Raw genomic sequence first — 20,826 nt, forward strand, 5'->3', positions numbered from 1 at the left:
AATGTCCTATTGCTAGCTGTCACCTTTGGATTGTTTTGGGGTTAGTGCTTCTGCAGCAACAGTGGTAACACATTTCTGGATTATCGTTTCCTTGGCCTGGAATATCTCAGTGCTCTTTGATCAGCATTTGGGTGAGAGAAATTTCACTGTAGCCCTTGTCTGTACTGCAGGTGCCCGTGTAGTGCAAATACAGCTGCGTGTCTGGCAGTGCTGCCTGTGTGCCTGTCCCTGTTCAGACCAGCTGGCTCGGGCCCCTTACTGAAGGCTGTTACCTCAGGCAGAAGAGTTGTTCTGCACTGTGGTATATTCAGCCTTTACTGATCCTCACCACAGCATTTTCTGAAAGGAAAATGGGTCCTTGGCTAATCTGCCAGTAACTGGCTTGTCCTACAGTATAGGAACAAAGAAAAGCTTGTAAGGAAACCACTGCACTATCTCTATCAGTCAGCCTTTCCTTATTTCCATTACATGCAGCATTGCTTATGTCTCTGACACTTAGGGAATATTCAAATTCTGCTCTTCTTTTCTTTTTCTTCAGACCAGCTGTCTTTGGATCCAGACCCCAGTCAGTTTGAGGGAAGTCTTCCTAATGCTGTTGGCTGGCTTTGGATCTTCTCCATCGCTTGCATCGCTCTTTAATAAATCAGAGGCACACATCTGACTTCTTAGAAAGCTGATCTCAGGAAGGTAGAAATCAAATAATTCCAGTGTAGCACCTCAATGCTCTGCTTGAAACAGATCTGTCAGAGGGTTGCTCACCCCAAAGAGATAACAAAGGAAGGATTTTTTCCTGAATATAATATGGTTTCTAATATTTTCTATTAAATGCAATCCAATAGGAAATGTAAAATAGAAAGAAATCTTTTTTGTGCAGTTTGCTTCCTCTGACCCACAGACAAATTCCACAGGATCAACTTCTTACACCCCTACTTGAAACACCTGTGATATAATAAAAGACCTAAAAACATAGTCAGATCTCACCATTTAATATATACCAACAGGGTGAAATGGACCAAAAGTAAATCAGTACTGCCAAATATCTGTAGGAACTAAGGAAATGGGGTTCAAACCCTTACTCCAGAATCAGCAATGAATGTGTATTTTTGTTTTGGAATTTTGGGGTTTTTTTTTGTTAGTTTTGGTATTATTACTATTATTATGATTATTATGATTATTATTATGATTATTATTATTATTATTACTACTACTACTACTACCACCACCCTTATCACTGAGAAGGAGTCTTTTATGGAAATAGAAATATTGCTTATTTCTGGACTTGTGGACTGAGGTCTAAATTAAAAGAGCAGCTGATTTTCAGAAGTCCCAGAGGGATGGAGGAGCACAAGGGCAAAGCATCCTTGATGGTGGCTTCATGGAGAAACAGGAAAAGCTCAGAGAGAGCCACCAAGGAGCAAGCTCCATGTGTCAGGGTTTGTGCATGGGTCACAGTGCCGCTGTACCCCAACTTTGGAGCAGAGCCTCACTGAAGAGGACAGTGTGTGAGAGCTCCTGACCAAACATGGCTGGAAAAAGGGACAGCTGCCACCAGTCACTCCAGGCAGATGGGATCAGCTGCTGAGGGAGCACCTGAGCTGGAAATGGGGATCTCTAGAGCTCCAGCTGTTCTCCATCTGGGCTGTACCTCTTGGTACCAAGTGGACCATGTGCACAGAGTGGTTCTGGATCTCAGATCAGATGGGGCTTTCCAAGAGCAATCAGGAGCCTTCACTGGAAGAGGGGAAGCTGAGAAAGCTGCAAACTCAGCTGCTGCTTGGGCTGAAAAAAAGAATTCAAAGAAGGCAACTGTATGAGGTGGGTGGCAGGTTTGAGGGGTAGAAGGTAGTGTGATAGGGAGTGTGGCTTGGTGTTCCCCTCCTTTCCCTAAAGAGAGGGTTTCATGTCTTTAATTTGGTACTTTATATAATGAATCTTGCCTGTGTCAGAGGCAATCTCAGCTGTTTTCCTAGGCATCTGGGCTAGGACTAGTGCCAATTTTACTGCTGCTCTTCAACAGGGACCTTTGGAGGCTAAACCTGACCCTTTGAGGCTCATCAGAGATGTTACAGGTGACTTGTGTCTTGCTTTTGAAGGCCTTGCTGGAGCCCCTGGATGCTACTGAAATGGTTACATAGGTTGGGGTCAGAGATGCAAGATATATACCTTTATCTGTGATGCCTGACACCCAAGATAGCACTGAATTGCACATAACACCATGGAGACAACTGTTAGAGTTAAGTAGAGAAACTGAAAATGTGAGTGTGTAAATAGAGAGTTTTCTTTAGTCACTGGGTGAGAAAGTTAAAGTTTAAGGTTTAAGCTGGTTTAGAAAATAAGAAGAAAGATGGAGGAATTAGGGTTTTGTCTCTTTTCCTTCTTCCTTCTTCATCTTCTTCCTCTAGAGGTTTTTGGGTAGTAGTAAGTCATTGGGTAGAGAATGCCACAGTGCAGCACACAGGTGTTGGGTCATTGGGTCACTAAGAAAAATTATTTACTTAGCATTTGTTAATTGGTTAAATAGACATATAAAAGACCTTGAAGAAGTTCTTTGTTAACCATTTTGCACCTTTCTATCTTAGTGCATGTAGTTCCTTGTACCCTGTATACATGTAATGTAGGTAAGAATAACCAACAAAGTCTGAACAAGAGAAAGCTGACCCTCTGTCATCAGTCTCAGTCCGAGGGGGAAAAAGAACCCAGCCACAAATGTCCCATCAGGACATACATATAATAACAACAACCAGGGCTTATTTTCATCTGCTTGTGCTGAGTGCAATGTTACTCTTTGGAGATGGCATCTGATGGTGTCTGCCTGGGAGAGCACTGGATTTAACACAGGGGAATGATTGGGAACTGGTAACAAAGGTGTGAGTACTCCAGTCCTTTTCCACAGAAAACCTGAAATCTAATAAAAATGTTTATTTATTGTTTTATCTTGGCTTGCTTTCAGGTCTTATTATGTTACAGCTACAGAGATTTAATCAAGAAGAATACTGAATGTGGTCAACTTTGTGCACACTAAGGATGTTGTGAAAACAACGGCTACTGTAAAAACCCTTAAATAGTTCTATCAGTCTCCTGAAAAAGAGGAAACTTGGTGTTTTCTAACCAGTATTTTCCTATCATGGAATAGGATTGGGGGATTTTAGAGGATGATAAATTGACTATGAGTCAGTGGGGCAACATCGTGCTAAAGCAATCTGCTCTACTGTACTGCAGATAGTGTGGAGTGTACTTCAAAAACTAAATAAAAACTACCCAGACATTCAATTTTCCACTTTCTTCAGCAGTGACTGGGCCACAGGATGCAGTTTAGGGCTTCATGTTATAGAACTGGACAAGTGACTGTCCAGAGCTGGGACCACAGCAGTTGTGGAAAATAAGAATCAGTATTTTTGCAGAGGAGGGTGCTTCCCTGATGGGAAGAGAAGTGAGTGAGGACACCTCATGACAGTTACACACATAAACACTCAGACTCTGCAGCGAGACACCTGATCATCAGAGATGCTCTGTCTCCAGGACCCTGCTCTGATGGGATTAGAGCTGCAAAGAAACAGCAAATATAACAGCATGAGACCATCTCGATGTGAAAATGGAGACCCAGCTGCCTTGTTCTGGTTGTTGCTTTTGCATCTGTTCCACATTGCAAGAAGGCTGATACCAATTCCTATATAGCCAAATACAGTCAGAAAAGCATCTTGTGTGGTTTAAGCCCAAATTCTTGGGGAAGAATTAATCCGAAAGGTGCCTTTTTATTATCTTGACTGGCAAACAGCTGATCTGACAAGAAGCCTGTGGTAGTGCTGAAAGCTCACAAAATTATTTCAGAAGCATCTTAATTCATGGCTCATATCTCAGATTGTGTCTCCACATTACTGGTTGCTCTACACTAAATCTCTCAGCCCAGCTGCCTCTGCTCTTTCCAGCAATAAAGATGAGGGTCACTTCTTCTCATTAGTCAGTAAAAGCTGAATTTAAAAATAACATGCTGATATTGCTGCATGGAAGTGTTTAAGTTGGATTAAATATGAGTGAAAATTAATCTGGGAAGAGCAAGCTACAAAGGGAATTGCAGATTCACTTTCCAGTCTGGAAGATTTTTAGGGCAGAGACTGTCAATTATTTTGTTTGTACAACAATCTCAATATAAATGGGGCCTCTAGCTGCTTCCACAATGTAAATTATTGATGCTGTTAGGATCCACAAAAGACACGTGTCTAGCTTTAAGCACAAGGGTAATAAAACTGACGTCTAAAGGAATCCTTTAGCTCAAAGTTAAATATGTGCTTATGTTCTTTGGGCTTCTGGTGGCTGCTTTAGGGCTATGTACCTGATGGGATCTTGAAGTAACAAAGCTGGCCAAGCTGTGATAGAGGATGCAGGTCTGAATAGACACACTTGGGAGTTCCAGATAATTCTTATGACCTCTCAGAGAAACTCAGCCCTGTTGACTTTGCAGGAAACCACTTGAAATAGATAGTCCTTATCCAAAGTGACAGCAGGTACACGATCCTAATAAAAGAAACATGGACCCGTTGCACATCATCCTGTCATTGCATTACCTTGCCTGACAAAGGAAGGCGGCACACCGTGATCTGAAAGAGATCTGAGGTGACACGGCACCTGACAAGACATTCTGGCTGATGGATATGGAGCAGGGAAGCAGGGAGGGTGGGAAGGAAGCAGGGCTGGAACCACCTGGAGCTGTGGCTCAGCACTTGCTGGTTCCTTTGTGTTGGGTGGTCTGTGCCTGAGCTCCCAGCGACAGATGTGAGTTCGTGAGGTGCCAAAAAGAGACTTGACTAAGCAGAAATAACAAGAAAAAACTGACGAGAAAAAAAGTTAATAATCCTCAGGCTCTGGAGCCTTTTTGGCTTGCTATTTTTTACCCCAGCCTTCAAACAGCCTCTGCTACAGCAGATTGCAAGCCCTTACAGATTTGCTAGCCTTTGCCTTTTGAAAAAAGCCTTGCTTTCTTTTTGGCTCAGTTTACATTCCTTTTCAGCCATCTCTCCCTCTCTTGGAGGTGGAAGTTTGCAATGTATTATGCATGATGTTATTTAAACCTCTATGTTGATTGTGGTTTCTACAGGGGCCCTTTTTTAAACATTGTTCTTTTTGAATGTATCACCTGCCTTTGGAGCAAGACACTTCTGGCTTGGCTGTCCTTGCTGTGAAATGGCAGGGGGAGCAACATGAGAGGAGCCCTAAGCCCTGCAGATACAATGCCATGGTGATCAGCAAAACCTACCTGATCACACCTGTGTGGCCTCTGTGCTCTCTGCATCCTTCAGTCTCTTCTCTGGTCTCCACACACTTGCCCCTTCCTGGGGGATAAGTTGCAGGCAGCCTGTTGGGGCAGTGCCTGTGCTTCCAGCCAGAGGAACACCCTTCAGGAGGGTGAGCATACATCAAAGGCATCCAGCTGCTAGGAAGGAGCTGTGGATTTTCCCTTTTCTTTACTCCTCCTGAGAGAAAGGGAAAGAAGCTGTGTAATGCCTCTTGTTCATCTCTTTATCTTCCCACTTGAAGTACAGAGCCAAGGGGCAACTTTCCATTCCTTACAGTTGTCACCTTGTGTTTCTTTCTTACAGGAACAAGGTGACACAAAAACCTTTGGGAGATGCACAGCAGGAGCCCATGAGAGATCTGCCCCTGATGAGCACAGAGAGGTGGGCTCTGACCTCTGCAAGCAATGCTCTACTCACCCCAGTGCCTCTGGTTCCACCTCAGCCTCCAAAAATAAGATTGTGCCTCAATGAGAGGAATCATGACCCAGCTTTCCCAAGTGCTCAGGAGAAGGTTTGGCTCTGCAGAAGGAAAGTCAGTCTTAGGGCATCCATACAAGGTGGCAGCTGCTGCTCCTTGGGCTTGGAAGGAGACCCTTGGCTGAGCCTGGTGGAGTCCATCGGAGTTCTGCTGGTTCAGATGACCCTTCTGAGCATGGATGGTCACCCATAGTTCTGAGACTCACAAAACGCTGAGCTCTATCACCTGAAGAGATTTCCTTTCTTCCAGCTTCTGGCTGCATCTGCAAAGCCTTTCTGTTCAGGAAGAGTCTTTTATAGAGCAGAGGTGTACATATGTCCTCCATGGAGTCATTGTTGGAGCGGTGCTCACAAGGCACTATTTTATGGGCAGAGCAAAACTGGTATTTCAAACTGGAAGAAAAAAGACAAAGGGAGTTACACAGATCAGGAAGCCTTGGATGAGTGAATGACACTTACCCTTCTGCTGAGCTGTGTCTGTTATGTATGTTGCCTTTTTTTCAACCTGGAAATGAAACTTGAGATAAGCATTAAGTACACAATTTGGTTGTAGTCAATCAACCCTACCTAGGGCAGAGACCTAATGTGAGCAGATGCCCCTTAAACAAGGAAGATGTGGGACCTGTGTGCTTCTCAAAAAGCTGTTGGAGACCTCAGGGGCATTCTTGCAAAAGGCAGTGCTGCTACATCCTCACAGCTTCCCCATCACCAAGCTCCATGTGCTGCAGTCACACTGCTTGGTTGCAATGGAAATTGTCTCCCAAATACGGAAAACTCCTTGCTTTGGTGTGCCAAGCAGCCATGGCCTCTGCTGTAAGGCCATCACCCACTGATTGTCTGGGCACTGTGTGAAAACTGACAGATTTCAACTCCTGAAATCAGGTTTTGTTCATTAATCTTTGCACTGGGCTAACTCCCAGGCTTACCTGACATGATTAATTTAAGGTGGACAACCAAAGAATTTTGGGATTCAGAATGTAGGGGTTTTCTGACTTTTGTGGTAAAAATTTCTTGCTTCTCTAGAACAAATTTGGGGTTCAATTCTCTCTTTGTGATGCCCTTCTGTGTCCCAGGCAAGGGTTAACATCTCTAAGTCACCCGCTCCACTGCCCACCCTGCACCAGGCTTAGCTTGCCCTTCCATTGTTTGGACTAAACCTTCCCAGATTTACTTACTTCCTTTTGATGTCTGGCAATGTTTGTTTATTAGCGCCAGTGGCCTGTGTTAACTCTGAGTAAGTCTTTGACTAAATCCCATTCTCTGCCTTTCCTCCCTTCACGGGCTTGTGAGCTGATAAACTTCAGTGCTGGCTTTCAAACCCAGTGAGGTTAAACATGAACTTCTTTTACACCTGCCTGCTTTCCCAGCTAATGGACCCTGGTGGCTGCTGAGAGAGGAGTCCTTTTATGGCAAAGAGAAGGCTGCAAAAGTTCATTTCGTTTCTGGTTCGTATATTTGAGAAGTGGGGTTTTAACTCTTGGAGAGGAAAGAATTATTTTAGTGAATTCCCTGCTGTCCTGAGGTCATCTGCTTAACAGTAGAAGAGAAGTAATAACAAGACAGGTATTAGCCCATAAGTCATGTAGTGTTATGTATAGTCCACCAAGCATTATTTTATTATTCCCTTCTTTTCACAGTGCTTAAGTACCATCTTGGGACTCAGGGTTTAGACAATCTGAAGTATGAATCAAGAGAAAGAAGATGAGAGGCTGTTTGGGAAATGATAAGTACTTCCTATGGAAACTTTTGCAACAGTTCTGTTTTTCCTTTAATCATGGGAAAGTTCCATTAAAAGAACAAAGCCTAACAAAAAAAAAGCAACAAAACAACCAAAAAAAACCAAAAAAACCCCCACCCCAAATCCACATATTTTTTCACATTTTTAATATTTGAAATTTTAATTTTTATTATGGGTTTATCTCAGGAGAGTGGGTATTGAAAAATCCCCTACAACTACTTGTGGCTTTTCATTTTAAGACAATCTCCTTGCTAGATTTGCTCACGTTATTTAATTACAGACATAAGCCCTATTTTCAAATTCTATGTGGGTTATGTGCTTTATGTATATGCTGTAAGTTTTATGATTTATGATTACAAAATAAGGCTGCATGATGATAATTTTAAAGTAAAGAATCTTTGGATATTTATTACTTCATTATTACTCCATTTCTCTTAATCAACAATGATTAATTTTTGAGGCATCAGTATCTAAGGGTCCTAAAATGCCTTGTGGGTGCTTAAATATTCTTTTTACAGGATTTACAAATTCACTGATTTTTAAAATGGTGTTTCAAGGGTCTACAGATGTTCCAGCATGGAGAAGTAACTGTGTGGTGCCAATCTGAACTTTTCTATGCCATTAAAATGTCTTTGCCAAAAAGAACTCACATTCAAACTGCAGGTGATTGACAGATGGCAAAGAGGAAGGATTATAGAATATGAATTGCAGAGTGAATCCAGATTGCACTGAAAGGTTTTAAAAGCCTAGGGAAAATTTGTGGTCATCCAGAACTGATTTTACATGACAGTCAGATGACATAATAACAGCTCTCCTTTTTGTCTCCAATATTTTTCTTCATATATTTTCTTGAACTATAGCATTTGGTGGAGGGGCTTTTAACTCATTTTGCCCATGATTCTTTGGCAGTGCCTTTGATCTCTTTCAGTGTGGTGATGGAAAGATCTCTGCTGAAGGTTTCTGGCACCATTCAAGGAATTGTCACCCAGTTCCTCTCTAGTCCCTTCAGAACAGTGAGGGGAGCAGACATGTGCCTTTCCACCCCTCCTATTCATACCCTAGATTCCATCCCAGTCTTCTCCATCCGAGCCCCGCAACAGCCTCTTCTCCAGTGCCCCACACCAGCTCAGAGCAGGACATGCACTGTGTGGCTCTGCTGCAGCAGCAGGGACCACAGGGATGCTCATGTGCCTGACTTCCATCCATCTCCATGAGCATCAGGACCTGGTCACCAAGGCTGAAAAACAGACAGAGACACTTAGACACTGTGAAGGAGAGCAGACTGTTATTTAACTTTAAAGATCAAAGCCTGACCCTGTCTGCCAGTAAGAGCTATTCCTGTCTGTGTAGAAACCTTTTGGTTTCAAGAGGTCTCTGGTTTACACAACCAGGGCTTTCTCCAGTCTTTTCTGCTGAATGCTGAGATGTGCACTGAAATACTCTCCAGAAACCTGAAAACAGCTCACTGTAAGTCAGGGGGGGCACTATTTTCCAACAGGTCAATATTTCTGAGATTCTTATCATAACCAGTGACCAAAAAAACCTGTTTACATGGAAAACAGTACTGATGTACCTAATGTAGTCGCAAATCCTAAGTGCATTTCAGCACAAATCTGCATATAGACATTGTTCTTTGTAAACAAATGCTCTAGTGCCACAGCAGCCTTCAGAACAGGAACAGCTTTGCCTTGTCTTTAACAAGGATTGTGAGTCACAGAAAGATTTTGTTTCTCCTTTTTGCATGAAAAAACCCAGCCTCCTGTATGTTTCAAATATCTTCCTTTAAACATTTATTTGCCTGTTGTAGTGCTGGACTGCTTGTGCTCTTTGCCTGAGCAGTCAGGCAGTTCCCTTTGAAGATGTTTACTAATTAAATAAGAACAAAGATGGAATGAATGTTAAGGACCTTCAAACACTTGTTGTATGCTGCAGCTCCATGACTGTACTTCACAAGCTGCTGCAAAATCCATACATTCTGCAATATGCCACATTCCTTTAATGGATTTTCTTTGTTAAAAAGGTTAAGGGGAAACAAAAGGAATTCTGGCTTGTTTCATAGCTCGTTTTTCACATCTGCAGCTTTTACAGTAGGAAAGGTGCAGAGTTTGTTGGATCTGGCAGAGCACTGATACCCAGCATGGAAGACTCCAGCTCCAGCTGGGGCTTTAGGAAACTTACTGGCTCTGCTTATTTTTCTTATCCACCCAGCATAGGCTGGTACCTAAAGGCACAAGTGCAAACCAAACTCCAGCTACAAGCACTGCCAGATTCAGGCAAATTCTGAATAACCCTTATTTTTAGGATCTGGGGCAAAGTTGCTTTCTCACTCATTTAGGTGTGACACACTCGTGCTGATCTCAATAGCTGAAGATCTTTTTAATTAAAGAACAATGATAAAAAGCCACATAAAATGGGTTGCATCAAAGCATCATCATACTACAAATGCTAATTACTATAATTATACAAGATTGCTCACGTTTATTTTCTAGGTGGGAAGGCACACCAGCTGACTGGGTTTCATCGTGTGGCTATTTCAGCAAAATTTTAAGGAGTCAGATGTCTTGCCTAGGAGCTGTCCCTTCCAAGCTGCACAGCTATGGTCAGTCTCTCACCTAATGTAAACATCTCAGTGCATGAGAATTGGCATGAGGGACTTTCTTTGAATGAGTTCCAGTCACTTTCTTTGGTCTTCCTGTTTTAGGGACCTCTCCCAGGCTGACAAACTCTTTATGCTCTGGGGAGGTTGTAGAAGTGCTGTAGGTACGTACAATGTCCTGGTGGGCTGCTTGTTCACCAGTGGTCCCATCATCCCTATTTAGCCATCCCCCTGGGGTTATGCCAGGCTTTGGTCCCTTCCAGAGGAATTACAGGCCCAGGATGGCTGGTCCTGCTGTGACTGCAGGACCTGGGGTGTGGTGTGCAATAGCAGCAACCTTCTTTTCCCCACCAAGGGGTTTCCTGGGATTTTTCTGGAGCCATAGCAGATAGTGTTTGGTTGCTCCAGATGACTTACCAGGGGAATCTTTGTCAGAAAAGTGGGGAGACACAGAGCTCCAGGAGAAGTGCTCTAGTGTAACAGCCTAGGTGGAGAGAAGGAGCCATGGTGAGCTGGAAAAGGTCAGGAGACAGAGGAAAGGAAAAGCCTTTCAGGGAGCAGGAGGAACCACTGCTTGGCTGGGCTGCTCTTTCAAAGTCTGCAATCAACATTTGTTTTACACTGACAAAACTAAATTAAAATATACTTCTGCTGAGCATATGAGCAGCCCCAACACACACCTTAAAAAGTCAAGACTGGAATCCTTGTCTCTATATAAACAAATCTTGTGAGAGAGCTAAAACATCTTGTTAGGAGCAAACAAATGAAACAAAGCAATTTTGAATCATTCACAATTAAGAATAATTAAAGGCTGTTAAAAATTCAGTCTAAAGATGATTTTTTTTTAAAAAAAAAACAACACAAAAAGCAAAAAACTCTAAGTGAAATGTCTCCAGAGTGTAGAGTATAATTTTTTTAACTAAAGCAATTCAGTGGGTTAGATAGAAACTTGTGAAAAAAGCAGCTGCCAACCCCAGTATATATATTTTTCTCATTAAAAAAAAAAAACAACTCCACCACCACCTCAAAACCACATTTGGTTGAAATTTTTAAAAATCTTTTCCTCTGGGGCTGGTAAACGGAAATATGCAAGACAATTAAATTGGCATCAGTTGATTGTTAAAGCTCTTGAGTAAATATTTGCATGATCATAAGATGAATTGGGTTGGAAGGGACATCAGGAGGTTCAGACTCGCTCAAAGCATGGGCAGTGCTGAGATTAGGCTGCTCAGGGCTTTATCCCTGAGCTTTTGGATACTCCGTGAGATCCCATGAGGTGCTGAATGCAACTGTGTGCACCAAGAGAGGGCTATGGAGCTTCCCCCTTCTCTTCTCTACCCAGGGGTTTGGGCCTGACATCATATTGCATGTAGAGGTCAGCCTTCTTAGGGGAGAGTAAAGTCAGGGGTTTTATTTACTATTTCTGTTCAACAACTTTTTCCTGGGGCAAAAGCAGCATCATTCAGCTCATCCAAAGCCAGGTGCAGCATTCCATTTCAGATCACCCAAAGCTAAGGGCACTGATTTCATAGGAGAAACTCAGAAAATGGCCATATCTAATAAGAGAGAGAGAAAAACCTGGGCATAGTGCACTAGTAATGTCTGCTGCCTTTTTGTTGTGGTGTTTCCTTTACTGTACTGGAAATGAATGCACACACCCCTAACTTCCCATAGGCTTACTTGTCTCCAGGACTCGAGGCTGCACAGCAAAATTACTCCCATCCTTTAAGCAGCAGATTTTCACTATGAATAAAGTTGCATTTTCTTTTGTGCCTAGTGAAGGGAAAGCTAGCACATATTTCCATTATTTATTTTCCACACTACTGCTTTAATACAACTTCCTCTTAATAAAAGCAAAGCACTACTAAAAAGCTGAGAGAGTTCCATGAGTAGCAAACCAAGGAAGTTTCATTTCCTACAGATTTGTATCTTGAGGTTGTAACTTTATGTGGTTTCTCTGGTGTCTAATGATAGATGAATCATGTATTATGATTTAGGTGGGAAGGGTCCCCTTTACTGAGTCAGAATCACAAGGTTGGAAGAGACCTTTAAGATCACTGAGTCCAATCCATGCCTTTAGACACCTTGAGTGGTCTAATCCAGCATCAGTGCCAGGTTTAACTCTGGAGGTAGACCAGATTTCTTGGGGTCTCATTCAGCAAGGTTTGGAAATCTTCAAGGTTGGACAATGTCTACCCTTTCAGGTGTCTTGTTCCAGCACTGAACCCCTCTGAAGGTGAAACACTTGTCTTCTGTCCGGCTGGAATAGCCTCCAATGTAGGTTGTGATTGTTTCAGCTTGTCCTTTCACTGTGCATCTTTCAGAAGGGGCTGTCTCCATTTCCCCCATTTTTCTTCCATCACTAAAAAGAAAGGAACCTGATCCACCTGCCCATAGTTTTCTCCTTTCCTTGTTGAACAAAGCCAGCCATCCCAGTCTCTCCTTGCTCATTATGAACTTCAGTGTCCTCTCCATCCTCATGCTCCTCACTTGGATTTCTTCAAGTTTTTCCGACTTCTGACTCTTAGGTGATAGTCCCAAAGCAAGATAGAATACAGGGGTTTGTTTTGCTATGTGATTTTTCTCTTCTTCCTCATCCTCCTATTTGCATAGCTTTAGTGTCTTTGAGTCTTTCACCTCTTTGTCAATGTATTTAATAATTTTCAAACCTGATAATGGGTTTAAAAATTATTTCTGGAAAGGATTAATATACAGGTATGCCCAGTCTTACACGGTGTAATTACACCAGCCTCATATTCTTGTGAAAGGAGACTAAAATGCCAGCAACTATAATTTATTGGTCTTACATGGAAACAGGGAGGAAAACCAAGAGATGATGGAGCAGATATCATTCCAGATCTGTAGAAGGAGTTTCTTTTCTGAGGTATTTGCCATATTTTCCTGCTGGTATTTATTGACCCCTCAAACAAAATTATTTCTTATAAAATCATCTGTGTTAATCTAGACACAGAATTGAGGCTGTTTCATCTACCCTGGTGGACACTACTTAATGCAGAAGTGCCAGTAGAGTATCAGCAGGTATTTTGAGGGATGCCCTACTTGGTACTTACTCTAGGTCACTAAGTCAGAGGGAACTGAAGACACAGAAGTCATTTCCCTGCACATGGGGAATCTAAAAGGACTTGCCTCTCCAACATTGTATTTTAAAAATTTTTATTAGCCCAAATGAGACTTATACTGGTAAAAAAACTGGTTTACACACAAAAAATGTCAGGTTTCTCCAGTGAAGGTATTTCTGGTATGGAAAAATGGGGTACAAGTTACATGTCTTTCGCCTGTGTGGCTTAGTGGAATACTCTGCCTGGGTTAAGGCACAGCCATTTGGAAATCCATGTGGGCAGGGTACTCGGTGTCTGTCACACATCACAGCCTGGCACCCCCATGACTGATGCTTTCCCAAGTCTGTATTGCAGACAAGGTTTAAAGACAGCAATTGTAAATATTTCTGCACCAGCATAGCTGTATTGATTCTTGGAGGGTCAATGATTCTGTTTTGCTTATATGATTACAACTAAACTGGCACACCTTCCTGAGAAGTCACCTCCGCTCGATGGCAATTCATTTTGATCTTCTCAGAGGTTATCATGAGCATGGAAAACATCCACAAATGGATTGTTCCCTCAGAAGCAATGAATGCAGATTGAATTGCCCTTGAGTACGGCTGAGTTTTCAGACGGCAGCAGAGCACCATGCCTGTGTTATATTAGTTTTGCATATTTATAAGCTAGTGAGTGTTACATATTTGACAGGGCAGGTCATCGCTCAGCTTCCAAGGGCTCTTTCTAAGACAAACAGACATTTTGAAGAAATCCACAGAATTTTATTTGTTTCATTTTTAGAGGAAGCTGGAGGCTGAAGCTGGAAACATACATTTCAAGCAGCTAAAGCCAGGGCCTTTCCTCTTTTAAACTACTGGACCTGCTTTTATTTTCTACAAACCAGGTTTTTTGTCTTTTTCCTGTGCTATTTCTTTTCTTGCCTATGTGCAAACCTCTGTTCTTCATTCCTCAGGTCTTCATCCAATAGTTAATAGCTGAAGGAACACCTAAGATGGCAATGGGTAGTGAAGTCAGCCCTTTGAAGAAACTTCAAATAATAAAATGGTCTTGCATCAAGCTGTAGGATTTATTTCCCAAAGACTATGAAAAGTTATCATGACCTCTTCACATTTGTTGATGTTCTGTACATATTTATTTTTTTTTTCCTCCTTTCCTGTGTTTGGAGTCTGATCACAAAACATCTTTCTATACCATGCAGACTTTTTTATTTCTGTCTGGTCTTCCAGGCTTTCTTCCACTAAGTAACTGAGTCATCTGGCTCATCTCTACCTCAGACTTCCCTAGGGTGCTGAGTACCATTCTTTCACAAATTCAAATCTGTTTTTTTTATGACTGGGGACTTTTCCACTTTTTTAGCCCTTCCTTCTTTTGGACAGTCTGTACTGGGTGCCTTTTCCTATTCATGTACTTGTTTTTCTTTCCTACCCTTCAGGAAGAGCACTGTCATAAAGAAATTACTTCCCCTTTGCTTTGTGTAACTTCTGGACAGGAGACAGTGTGTGCTGAAGGTCTTGACAGCCAGTGGGTTTTCCCCAAAATTCTGCATTTCAATTTTAGTGACATTTAACAAACCACCACAGTCAGAAGTCCCAAGCTGCCTGATGAAGCTGGTTTGTATGCACCTACTTACCCACACAAAAACTCTGATTATACAGAGTGCTTGGTGTCAGATTGAGCATCAGCGAACTGAATCCTGATGGCTTCCTGATTTCAGTGGTAGCCAAGCATCAGTCTCAGTTTTTCTCTGGTCATTCCTTCCATCAAGGCAAAAGTGCATTTGATGTGTTTTCATTTATTAAGGTTGCCTTGCTGAAAGTGTAGTAGAAGATGTTATACTCCAGCTTTATGGGTTTTCACTGGCAGTTGTTAACTGGGGGCAAAACCAGAGCTGGGTTTGAGATGGGGCAATCACAATGGCTCAGACCAGAACCTGTCTGTCTGCCAGTAGGGCTGCTGCATCATCTGTGGCTGGATTAGTTCCTTAATATCACCTCATATCACACATAAAGCTAATGCTGTAGAATGCTATGATGCCTGCACTGAACACTCATGTTCTGTCACCTTCACACCCACTTACTGGAAAAAAAATGAAAAGTTCTGGTTGCCTCTTCATTGCTCAGAAAGGGAGCTTTTCTGAAGCAGAAATGAAATGTGCAGCAAGAGCCCACGGGGTCCCATGGGAAGCAAGGTTCAGGTCAGTCACAGTTTTAAGTACAGAGCTGCCAAACAGTTGAGAAGACCAATTGTGTTAGCACTGTATCGCCCTGTTGTTAGCTTTCAGGAGATGACTAATGTGCCTTAATTAATCCCTGTGTGAAAAACATTGTCGGCAACACAGACAAGGCCAAAACTGTGAGCAAGTTATTGGGAGCAGCATCTTTGTGACGTGCTTTTCATCAGGGAAATGTTGGCCACATAAGGAAGACAGCACAAACTGTGCTCTTTGGTCAAAACCTATTTACTGAAAATGATGAAAACCTGACCCTAGTTCAAGAAAAAGCATCTTCATAAGTAGAAAAATACCAGTAAAAATTGCAATTAACCAGGAAGACATGATCACAGGCTCACAGAGAATGACAATGAATAGCAGTAATGCCACAGCATAGCAAAGGCACAGTGAGTTCAGATGTACTGCTCTGTATAACCTAGACATGATTTCTGTATGCAGTGTGAGTTCTGTAGTAATTTGTTTTTATTTTTTTTCTTTTTTAATCTTGGTAATAAAGTCAAATCCTGACTTAAATCAGGGCATTGGTAGTGATGGCAGATACACACTGTCACCATCAGCCAAAAGATCTCATATCTCTTTGTAGACATATATTCAAAGGTCATTTTGTCCACAGCTGAAAACCAGCCCTCTCTGGAATAAAAATGAAGCAGAAAATAGACATGTGCAGAAATGCCAGGCCAGGAACTGAAGACTTCCCCTTCCAATTGAAGGGCAGAGGGATGGTTAAGTGATTAAAATATTAGCCAGAAGACTGACATAACAAAACTGCATTTTCCAGTCTCTTGTAATACAGATGAACACCGTAGGAAATTGAAAATATCTGATCCAAGTCAGTGGTGCATGAAATCTCCCTTAGTGTTGGATATTTTGTTGATTTTACTTTGAATGTTTTGGCACAATGTGATAACAGCAGTGAGACTGACTACAAGATTAGTCCTTGGTCCAGACTGAAATAAAAATTCAGAGTGTGAAAATTGACTCCGTGGGGCCTAAAATGCTATGTGTATATTGATTGTGTGTTTGCATGGGGATATTTATCCTGTGTGCCAGTCACACATGTTATACCTATCCCATAGGCACTGAGGCAGGTGAAACACACCCCCTTTCAGAACACTGGATTTGAAAGGAAGGCTGAAGTAAAGGCAGGAATACTGAATGGGGAATGGCTTGACTGTAGCAATGCTTGTGAAGCTGAAGGAGCTGTTCCTGAGTCTGATCCTTGGCTAGCTGTGGGTATGTCACCACACTGAATGAGGCTCCCTTGGGCTTGTTGGAGTTTGGCCCAGCTCTTTCATTCCAGGCTTGAGTCAATGGTCTGTCATGGGAGTCAGTTAAAATAAAAGCTAAAACTAGGTTTGGAATGGGGCAATTTCAGTTTGGGAAAAACTATGGGTGGAGGTAAAGCAAACAAGAAAAGCAATTGTGATGCCATGACGCAGGCAGTGGTTTAAGAGCAGAGCAGAATGAGCTCCAAGGCAGAGAAACTGAACCCACATTACAAGTTAAACCAACAGCTCCAGAAGTCCTCTGAAATACTCAGACCAAATCTACTACTGGGGATGCAGTTTATCCTGGTGAGGCTCTGCTTTGCTCTGTGATTTAGGCCTCTCGTTTCCATCATCTGATGACCAGCAAAACAAATTCTTCAAGCAAGAGCACTGGAGCTTCTTTCATGTTTCTGGAGTTAGCACAGCTATGATAGTGCAAATCTGGCAAAGTTGGGAAGGCAAAATTTAGTAGCCTTAGCCTGACCTCAGATTACATCCTCTCATCCTCTTTACTCTCTTGGATGCTGAAGTTTGCTGGTTGTAAAGTCAAACGTGATATTTCAAATGAGAACATGGGCTGGATCCAGAATTTTGTCACTGAAATGCATGTTTCACTGCTGGGAAAAGAAGATGGTTTATGGTGGTGTCCCTGAAAAAATCTTCTCCCTGCTCTGGAAACCAGGGCAGACCTGAGCAGATTGCAGAAGTTGATGAGGGTGTGTGTCTTGCACTGATAGGGCATGAGGTCTATATTCTTGGGTTGCTGTTATGCTAAATGGTAGAAAGAGTATTTTGAGTATCTTCATATTGTAGTCCTTATCCTGCAGGTTTCAACCATTATTTTCCATAGGAGAGGGACTTCTTTTTACACACCCTGCATAGTCGCTGCTTAACTTCCCCACTAAGGTGGGCAACCAGACACTAGTTAGGAACTAATGAGAATTTAAAGAATTTTAAGCTAATGGAAAACTTTGATGACTTTCCAGTAGTTTTTCTATCAGGTTTGGACTTGGATTCTTCTTAGTAAGAGTACCTCTTCTTAAGTAGGTAGCTCTGTGGATGACAGTCTGATGTTTTAGGGATGGCATAATGTTCTCAGCAGAGACTAACCAGCTTGAAAAGGCTCATCTGAAAAAATGCATGTCCATAAACCACCCAGGAACAATTAAGTGATTGCAATCACTTGTTGTTTTGATCATATTTTCCCAGTTTTAGTCACTGCAGCCTGTTACAGTTAAGTGCAAAACCTCTGCTCCTCAGAGGACACCCTTGCGTGTGAATGGGAAGGTTGTGTCATACCTCTAGCAAAAAAGCAGTACTTTTACTCTGCTGAAGGGACAGGAGATGGATGGGCATTAGAGGAGGAACAGCAGCCTGTATTCTCAAGGATATTTAGGTACTTGATTCCTATTGATTTTCTCATGATCCAGGTAGCATGTAAATACCTGTAACAATCTGAACAGAGATAAGCTGGTTTCTTTATGAAGCTGCACTGAATGTTAAACACAGCAATGACTCAAGTGCTGGAAACAAAGCTGAAGAGCAGAGAAGACACGTGATTATATGGGGCCATAAGGAAAGGCCTGAAGGACAGCCAGGCAGGAGCTGCTCCAGGAGATCTAAAGGCATTCTGTGCTGGCAGTTCATCGATAGAAGGTTGCTCATTATTTGCTTATTTTGAACATGTTGTTTGCTGAAGGCCAAAGCCTGTCAGATCTTAGGAAGGTTCTTTTTCAAGAGCTTTTGTTGCCTCAGCAAACAGGTCATGAGTCCAACCCACCCACTCCACAAACAAACATTTCTCCAAATTATCAGGGGAATGGAGTTCATTTGACAGAGATGTCAGTTTGGTAGAGACAGATCACTTAGGGTGTGAGGAGTTTTACTGTGTGTGTGTGTCTGAGTCTTTGCCCTCCACTCTTCATCTTCCTCCTCATGCATCCTGTATAATGACTGTGTGTGTGTGTATGTTGATTTCACTCCTTTTGGAGCTGCTTACCTTTCTAATTATACTCACTAAGCACTCAGTACTTCACTTGGCTGTGTTCCCAGAACAAAGGCTATAGCTGAATACAAATAACTAATTAAAATAACTTTGGCTTTTAATCAGAGGAAGGCCCTGTGTTGCTTAGGAAGTTGGAGATATCACTAAGCAGAAAGGTAATTCTTCCAGCTCTCATGTAAATTGGGTGTCTGTCTGCTTCCCAAACAGCTTCCACACTCACATATCTGTGAGATTGCTTCTCCTGGTGAGCTTCACAGGGGACTAAGGGGAGGTGATCACAACAATTACACTAGTATTTGGGACAAGAAGGAGCTCTAAAGGGTTAACAGCATTTTTCAGAAACAAGAATTACTCACAGAATGCCCCAGCTTGAGTTGAGGCCGTTTGAGTCTGTTTGAATTGTTGAAAAGAAAGTAGGGCAGGAAAGATGATATCTAATGGTATATAGAAGGCACTTTAGTGGGATCCCACTGCAGAAATGATGTTTTCTTAGTTTCACTGCTCAAGAAATCAGTTTGATTTTGAGAAAGAACTGGGAAGAAGAGTAGGTGAGAGCAGCTTTTGGAGAATGTCAGACATTGCTCTTGCTCTTCCAAGAGAACAGAGAACAGAACTGACATGTGCAAAGATAAAAAGAGCTCATCTCTCTGCACTGATGATTTCATATATTAAGAAAAAATTATTACTGGAAGACTTTGCTTACTGTTGTCATGCATATAAATCCATCCAAATTGTCAATAGTCATTAATTAGAAAATATTTTAACCTTTTTTTTCTTTTTTTTTTTTTGAGAGAGAGAGAAGGCAGAAGAGCTCTTGGATTTATTTTCTTTGGTTTTGTTTAAATATGGCTGGTGCAATCTGGACCTCACGTGCAAAAATAGATTTGTTTTTTTCTTTTCAGAGCAATTTCAATGATATTATAATGAAATGAAGCCATCCTGGAATATTATTATTATTATTATTATTATCATCATCATCATCATCGTCGTCATCGTCATCATTGTCGTCATCATCATCATCATCAGAGAGGTTTTATCTCTGACTTTGTAGTTTCTATTTTTTCCCCTGATGACTTTGCTTTCCAGTCTTCACCTCTGTGCTACTGTTTTCTATCCATTCGTTCTTTTCTACAAGCGTCAGATGTCTGTCTGCAGAGAATTCTACCATATGACTTGAGTTTGAAGGGCATTGAATTTTTAAGGCATTAAGTGCCCTAAGCTTGGGAAGTTCTTTGTAGTCTTTTTCTAGAGATCCAGTGGATAAGGATAAGGAGATGGGGATGTTAAGTTAGAAGGAAGGCTGGAACCTGCTGTTGCCTGGTAGTGTCACATGACGTCCTGGGCATACCTGAGAACAGGTATTTTATGTAGAAGGGAGAGGAGCAAGGTGACTTCAGGGACACTTCAGCCCTCTGGGGCACAGATCTTGAAGGTGCTGGAGCCTTGCTTTGATGTTATAATGATCAAGTTTCTCCCAGGACCCCAGGTGTAACAGCAGTAAAGGTGTAACAGCAAACTCTGTGGAAATAGCTCAAAAGAGCTCCAATGAAGTAACAGCCAGTGATCCCTCAGGCATACACCTTTCCCTCTCAGAATCATTCATAGAATCATTCATTATGGTTGGGAAAGACCTCCAGTATCATTGAGTCCAACCTTTCACCACACACCACCATGTCAATTAGACCAGAGCACTAAGGGCCACGTTCAGTCATTCCATGAGCACTTCCAGGGATGGTAACTCCACCAATTCTCTGGGCAGCCCATTCCAGTGCTTAACCAGTAAAGAAATTCTTTCTGATGTCCAACCCAAACCTCCCTTGGTGTAGCTAGATGTCATTGCCTCTTGTCACTTGCTGCTTGGGAGAAGAGACCAACCCCCACCTTGCTACGATTTTTCAAGGAATTGTAGAGCTCTCCCTGAGCCTCCTTTTCTCCGGGGTAAACATATCCATCTCCTTCAGCCACTCCTAACATGACACACTCTCCAGACCCTTCCCCAGCTCCACTGCCCTTCTCTGGACACTCCAGCCCCTCAGTGTCTTTCAGGTGATGAGGGGCCTAAAACTGAACCCAGGATTTGGGGTGTGGCCTCACCAGTGCCAAGTACAGAGGGACAATCACTGCCCTGGTCCTGATGGTGA

General features: G+C 42.3%; 1 long non-coding RNA gene across 1 annotated transcript; it reads right to left on the reverse strand.

The window, feature by feature from the left end:
* Positions 1-970: 970 nt before the first annotated feature.
* On the reverse strand, positions 971-6,602 carry LOC107214948. Its single transcript, XR_001525064.1, has 4 exons — positions 6,336-6,602; positions 5,709-6,161; positions 5,252-5,468; positions 971-1,779 (listed from the first exon to the last, which is right to left on the reverse strand). It is a non-coding gene; the product is annotated as an uncharacterized LOC107214948 (long non-coding RNA).
* Positions 6,603-20,826: the final 14,224 nt, after the last annotated feature.

The sequence above is a fragment of the Parus major genome, chromosome 2 (assembly GCF_001522545.3).
Source record: "Parus major isolate Abel chromosome 2, Parus_major1.1, whole genome shotgun sequence".
In the NCBI taxonomy this organism is placed as follows: Eukaryota; Metazoa; Chordata; class Aves; order Passeriformes; family Paridae; genus Parus; species Parus major.